Source organism: Malurus melanocephalus, unplaced genomic scaffold (genome assembly GCF_030028575.1).
Source record: "Malurus melanocephalus ecotype Western Australia unplaced genomic scaffold, MMel_1.1 scaffold_143, whole genome shotgun sequence".
NCBI classification, from domain to species: domain Eukaryota; kingdom Metazoa; phylum Chordata; class Aves; order Passeriformes; family Maluridae; genus Malurus; species Malurus melanocephalus.
Window position 1 is genome coordinate 194395 of NW_026623375.1, and position 7277 is coordinate 201671.

Here is a 7277-nt window from a genome sequence, read left to right on the forward strand (position 1 = left end):
GAGTTATATGCCCAAACAAGCTTTCCTCTTGAAAAAAAGTCATTATTGATCCACACTGCCATCTAATCACAAAGCTGAAGCAACAGGGAGACAAAGGAGTGMTCTGACTGTCCAAAGCCCAACAGCAATGACAACTGGGGCACAAGGGCTGCACCAGCTATAAAAAAAGATTTACAGTGAAGATGCRATATCAAGCAGGAACAAACTGGCAGCAGGGAAAATGGGTGGAAACATGGACATTACCTGCCCTGTTTGGTGCATTTCAGCCCTCCAACACTTCCACGAGCGGCCCGGCTAAATCATGACTGCAATTGCAGACCCCACCTGGGGAGCACATGGGTGTCCTGAGCACTGAGTAAGAGCAAAGCCTCCTTGTGCACAGCCAAGGGCCGTGGTGGATTGGAATACACAGCGATAAATGGAGATTGACGTCACCGCTGTATCAGTATTACTACGCCGACAGAAGGATGTGGTGAGACGAGGTGATGAATTCAGGTCCCAACACCCACACAGCATTTATTACTGTACTGCTCTGCTCTCTTACATGAGAAAAAGGTGGGAGAGCTGATAAAAACTCACCAGCCTCATAGCTAAAAGGTCACAGTGGGGCTGGTGGGCTCACACTTGTGAGGTGAGGAGGCATCAGAGTCAAGGCATTAAAGGGCTGAGCCAAACTGCTTAGTATGATGTAGTTCTGCTTCCAACCCCTCCCCTAATGGTCCCAGGACCAGGGCAACAGCATCAATCCCCAGACCACAGGCAGGGAGGTCATCTGGCTCCTGCCCAGCTGAGGGGCTCGCCCCTGCTGTGTTTCATGCCTGTAGCTTGTGTCTGGGCCAGGTCCCTTTAGATTGCAAGCCTGACACTGAGGGAGGGTCCATCCACTCACCTAAGCTGCCTTTGCAGGGGCTGGATACACTCACTGTATCCTCGGACAAGAGCGAAATGAGCAGCACTACAGCAGGATTTGGCACACACAGCCCAAGAAGACTGAAACATTGAAGCTGGCACAAAGCAGGCTGCAGGATGAGGGGGCTCTGTGCTCAACCCTCCATGCCTCTGACACCCTATGACAAACATGTTTTGGAACATTCAGGCTGGGGCAGGTGACCCCTGACCACGCTTGCCAGGTATTTACAGGTAACTGAGCTGGTTGTACACTGTTAGAACATTCMTGGAGGAGGGCACATCACTTAGAGCAGAAGCTGCTCCTCAGGGTGTCAGGAGCATCCTCCGTGAGCAGCTCTCCCTTCTGCATGCTCTGTGGATCACTTACAGGCACAGTGTCAGGCCCAAGCTTCTAGAAAAGATTAGTCTTAGTTGATACTGCCTATTGTGGAGATTGTCACCAATCTYAGGTGCAGTGTGGGACAGTACAGGCTCAAAGAGGCTGAGCAGCTAAGTTAGAAATTTCCCAAGCTCTCAGGAATATCTTTCTGCTGTGAGGACAGCACACCAGGACTATGGGGTAGCTTTTGCCCCCTGATTACACAGAACTCTCCAGAGTGTGCCAATACTGTTATTTGTGCAGAGGAAAGAGGGAAAGGGCAGCATGTGTGACCAGTCCAAAGAGTGATAGTCTGGCAGGCACAAACCACACTACTTTTAAACCATGCAATAATATGCATTTAATACTACAGAGCAAATTTTTAAAACAAGAACACTGATAGTCCTGTAAGATCAATGGCTTTATAAATTCAGACCTACTGCACCAAAAGGCCTGTTTTCCTCAAATTTAACTCATAAAAAGTGTAATTTCAGCCCAGTCTGCAGCAACAATATTCACCAAGAAGCAAGCGTGAAGGGCAAACAAGGGAAAGCTTGGTAGATTCTGCTGTTCATAAYCCAAAATTATTTTGCCATCACTGGAAGAAGGACAACATCAGTAGGTATTTATCAGCAAGAATCTATATTGAAAAAATAACCATCAGAGCTGACAATTCCTTTCTCTAGGAGATAAAACTAGTCACACTTGCAGTTATCAGGTTCATGATTTGGAAAAAAAAGAAGAAAAAACTCCACAGAAACAGTTCTATCTCTGTATTTTCTTCCTGTCATAACAGAATCAAACCAATATCCCCAGCAGCGTGAAAGATACAGACCTGGCACAACTTTAGAGTCAAAGGCACCATTACTGGTTGGGGACGTTTAGGAGGAAGATAATCATACATGACAATAAGAAAAACATGGCAGAAGAACAGCTGAGACATGAGTAACMGTGTTCTGCTGGAAGGGAAAGCAATAGAAGAAACCACCTCAAAGCTCAGGAAACAGGCTAAAATATGAATGAGCCAGGCAGAAAGCGGAGGTGTTAGTCAGCAAAGCAGCAGGTTGAAAAACACCAAAGCTCCACAGGCGGTGGCTAAGCTGACACAGGATGCTGCAGGGGAGGGAGGAGTGCATTGCTTTCAGTCTGGGGAATGTTGAGAGTCACCTGCAGAGACCCCAGCATCCTGTCCTCCTGCCTCCCTTCTGCCTTTGCCAGTGCTCTGCAGCCACCAACACTGGGCTCAGCCTCTTGTTTTCCCCAGTATTCATCAAACCTGAACCCATCCTGCATGAACGCTGTAATTAGAGGAAATCACTCTGGCTCCTGCCAAAGGAAAAGGGCTTACCTTTCCAGAGCTGTGACYATGCACGTCTTGCTCACATGGAGGAGCTTGCACAGAGACTCGTATGTTCTCTTAGGAAATCACCAGCCTCATGCTGGTAAACAGAAACAGGAATGAGTGTGCTTGTGAACTCGCCCTGACCATCTGGAACAGAAACCTACAGCTCTGCTCAGGCTCAAAGCCAACATCCTCAGCTGCASCGTGCAAAGCATGCCCAGAGCATCTCCACACGAGGTCAGCAAGACTGTCACTCATCCCCACAGTGCTCACCTGAGCTGGCAGTGCTGGCAGAACTCCCTGCTCCTTTCGTGCAAGTTGGCAGACACTGACCCCCTTAGAGGCAACATCTGCCAGCTTGTGCCCACATCTCTGCAAGTGGAGATGCATCCAGACCAGAGCTCTGCTCCTGGCACTCAGCTATTTATGGCAAAAGCCTCACTGCATCTCATGGAGTTTTGTTTTCCCTCCACTGTCAAAAATCCGCGTGTCCCACTGATCCTGCGAGGCTGCAGCTCTGCCACAGCCGGGGTTGGGTGCAGCACTGCAGGCAGCTCCACCTGTCACAGGGTGAAAACCACAGCAGCTGCTGCAACCTCTGGCTGTGGCAGCCTGTGCAAAGCAGAGCCAAGCAAAGGGCTCAGCCAGCACACAGCAAGCTGCAGGCGGGTGGCCAGCTGTACCTGGAAACTACAGAACGTGCAGAACTAACACATTAATGACTCCTCATATCACTGGCAGCAATGTTTCGTGTCTTTAGGAGAAAAGGCAGGAACAGAGCYGCTTCTCAGAAAAGCCACCCCTCCACTATAAAACCTTGTCACWCAAACCCGACACAGCAGCATAGCTGGAGGTTTTAAAGTTGTAAGAACAGCAAAGGCAACTTCACCAGAAGTGAGAAGAATTCCTTGATACTTCTGAACAAGAGTGTCTGTTGCAGAGGCCCAGCACAGCTCGGAATGAGGCCATGGAATAGGCAGCACATGCCAAACTGTGTTTCCTAATTCCTGCTGTAGTGGAGGAAACAAAGCATTTCACGGCTCCACTGCCCCTGCTGCTGTGGAGGCACACAGGATGTGCTTCTGAAGCACCTCAGTCAGCAGTGGAGGGAACACCACCCTGTGAACTGCCCTGCACAACCTTCAAACCCAGGGCCTGCCAGATGTGCACTGGTCAGCACCTGCAGCACAGCATGAGCCAGCTCCTCCAGACCTCAGCTGGCTACTGACCACAGCAACTGGCTCCTTGGCCAGCCATGGCCAATGCACACCTGCTTCTCACAGCAGCTCTCTGGGGCATCAAGACAAGAAATGGGAACTGGTTATAACTGACCCAGGTGTGGAAATTCTACCCCCAGAATGCAGCCCAGTGCTTTCTCACCTCATTATACTTCTTGTTGCAGTGTGGGTGGMTTATTGCAAATGAAACCAGCAGTAGCTGAGCTGGGGAGAAGCAGTCAACCTCAGTCTCTTCGGCTCACAGCAAATTTCCCCATTTCTAAGAGCTGGGGAAACAGCAGCAAGTAGGAAAATCCCAGTGCTACGTGTTAGTCACCAGCTTGTTAACCTTCAACCAGAGGGCAAGCACCACACTGTTATGAATGCCCTGCTCTTTACAATCAGGTAACAAATTGTAAGGATGAAGCAAATGGCTGATCCATCACTCAACAGGGACAGGAGCTCCTCAGGGTGCCTGCCACGCTTCATGCACTGGGGCAGGTCTCGCACCGTAATCCCTCTGCCAAAGCCAGGCTGTGGCTCAGGCTGTACTCTAACAACCCTTGCCATGAAAATTGCCTCTCTGCATTCAGAATATATAGAGTCTTAGGTCTCACGTACCTTAGGTCAGAGTTTTATAGAGAGTATTCTGGCTAAGAGCAAAAACAAGAAGAAAACAGCTGCTCTTCCCCTTATGGAGCTAAATGTGCCACAGCAGCCAGTTCCCCATTCTGTTCAACCAGATCCTCTGCCAGTTTTTCTTCTCTTTAATCTTGCAGTCGTACTGAAGGGGCACTGTGGACATTTCAATGTTATAGAAAGCCACAGAAGGGACAGTTTGGAAGCAGGACAGCAGMAGGGACAAACAGAGCACAGCATCTTTGACTGGAGTTCAGCAGAGATGTAAAGCTCCTCTCAACAAGTTTGTGACAAGGAATGAAAGCACTCAGGATTTAGCAGCCCAGCAGTGCTGCTGATAGCTGTTATTAGGCACTCAGCAAAACCACACCAAGGTATGGCAATTCATTAAGCTTTAACTTTGGTTGTATTAATGAGGTATCTGGAAAAAGCCTTTTCCTCACTTGACTGTGTTTTTCCTTTGCTTCAGAGCAACCTGCTCAGAGAGGCAGCAGTCCTGCAGTTGAAAGCCAGACCTGCTCACTGGTCTCCCTGCTCTGACTGCCAGAAAGTTCCTGCTGAGCTGTTGCTTGGCTTCTGACCTTATGACTGTGGTGTAGCAGGAGATGCCTTGAGGGCTGTGGCCATGGCTGCAAGGCTTCAGTCACAGAAGTGTGGTGAAAAGAACTAAAATTCCGGGTAATGCGAGATTATAATACATCATGACGTGGGAGCCTGGAGCAGACCTTGTACTCAGCTATCTGCAGAGGTGGGAAATGATCTGTGTGTTTGTGTGCGTGCATGGGAGCACATGCCCAGGCAAGGCACAGGCATAGTTCCCCCAACAATTAATAAAAAATAGCTATTTTTTGTAAAAGCAGCTGCATATAAAATAAYACACTTTGGAAGCATCTCTGTTGGGGCTAGAACACAAACTGCATGAATCATGCTCCCTAAGGGTTTTTTAAGATATGGCTAAGAGAAAACAGTTCTCTTGGCCTCTCTTCACTAAGGAGTTTTGTCACAAAATTCCACAGTCAGAGACAAACCTTAGGAAGCAGGGTTTTGGAACTTTTTGCAACTCTTAAAATAATTGGTTTTCTTATCCAAAGCRTGTAGCTCATGGTGGATGAACACTTGGGCATCCTCACACCCTGTCTCAACAATGTAGGGCCACAAAGCAAGACGCAGAGGCAGGTTACTTACAATAGCTGACCCCTCCTTCAACCTAAATTTTCTTGTCCCTACCCCCAAGAACCYGACTCCACATCCTCAAGCTTCTGCTCCATGGAGTATCACCCTTATTGTGTGGTTGTTGGTTTTCTAAGGGCAATGACAATTGATGGGAATTTGCCAACAGCTGATCCTTACAGGTGCATATTTCCAAGAAGCCAACTCTGCTCAGAAGAGAAATGAAAACAAGCCAAGCCARTGGCATTTCTGCAGTGGACAGAGTGTATCTGAGCTAGCTTCTCCTGAACTATGAATACACCAGCCTTTTTTCTCAGGAACCTATGTCATTCCTGGTGAGTCAGGTTGTTAGTATTTGGTAGACAGCCAGGTGAGAAAGATGTGGAGGTGGAATGATGGTAAGCAAACAATAAATGGCASTGTAACTAGGCTAAAACTTGGCACAAGCTTCATTTGCACTGCAGCCTATCAAAACAAACTGAAAACCACTGAAAATACACTTAACATGATCAGTAACTCTTTGTCCTGGCAGGAGCACTCCACTAGCAAAAAGGACATGCCTGGAGGATAGCAAAGCTCCTTCTTGAGAGGGTAAGCTGCCTCTCTCTGTATGAGCACGAAGGCACAGGTTGGTCCCCTGGTGGTGATGTCAGTCYAGACCCCTCACTGCCAGCTGAAAGTCACAACTCCCACTCACTGCTCAGCAGGAGGCTCTCCTTCCTTATGAGCAGAAATACAAATAGAGTTTCCTAAATGAGAATAAACATATACATCTTAACAAAAAAAAACCCATTACTTGATGGTTCTTAATTATTTTATGCCACTGCCAACATACTAGGATGGAATTTACCATACCAAAATACATAATAATKTGGTAGACAAGTTGTCAGTAATAAATTCTTGAATAATTATCCAACAAGAGGTACATACCGCCTTTAAGCTGCAGGCTAATTCCCATTCTGACCAGACAAGAACTAGAAGCCAAAAAAAGTGCTCCATGAAGGTAAAGTGTTGGACCACACACTGGATAATCTTTCTGGGAAGAAACATTGCTTAGAAATGTCTGAATTCCTGTTACAGATGCAGGAGTAACTCTTCTCGTTTCTACAAAATAAGAAACTAATCACCAATAATAGCACTATATAAGTGCAAATGATGGTAATCTTTATTTCAGATCTTGATTGAGCAGGTGTAGAAACATACACCCCATGCCAGGGCTGAGCACACAGAACAACATCCCCCACCCCAAAAAGGTATAGAAGCTGTGTGGTAAGCCGATCACCTCCCCTTTGACCTGCACCTATGTCCCACTTTCAGGTGTGTCAGCACATTGCACATCACCTTTGTGTGCTTCCCAAGCACCACACAGCCAGGGTGACAACCACAGGAGCTGCACTACAAACTGTGGCTTCCTGCAGCTGTTGCTCCCTTTCAGAGATGTCACAGCTGGAGACACCAGCTCTRACTTTGTCCCTGTTGAGCTGTAGCTGCCACTGCTGGGTGCTGACCCCAACTGTCCCCARGGCTCCGCATCATGTTCCAGGTGCCAGCCCCAGGCAGGTGTGAGTGCTACGAGCTGCTGACTGATGGGTGACYCACAGCAGCCCTCATTTCAGTCAAGATTGAAATAACAACCAACAAT

General features: G+C 47.9%; 1 protein-coding gene across 3 annotated transcripts in view; it reads right to left on the reverse strand.

Annotated features, from left to right (window-relative positions):
* The window catches only part of IL21R (interleukin 21 receptor), a 16226-nt gene extending 12065 nt beyond the window's left edge, over positions 1 to 4161 (reverse strand). The window contains exon 1 of one of the 3 annotated variants that reach the window (XM_057371170.1): positions 3990 to 4161. The gene's annotated coding sequence lies outside the window, so the exon portion shown is untranslated. Of the gene's footprint in view, positions 1 to 243; positions 655 to 2615; positions 3089 to 3989 lie in introns of those variants that run through there. The other 2 variants (XM_057371169.1, XM_057371168.1) reach the window with 2 other exon arrangements.
* Positions 4162 to 7277: the final 3116 nt, after the last annotated feature.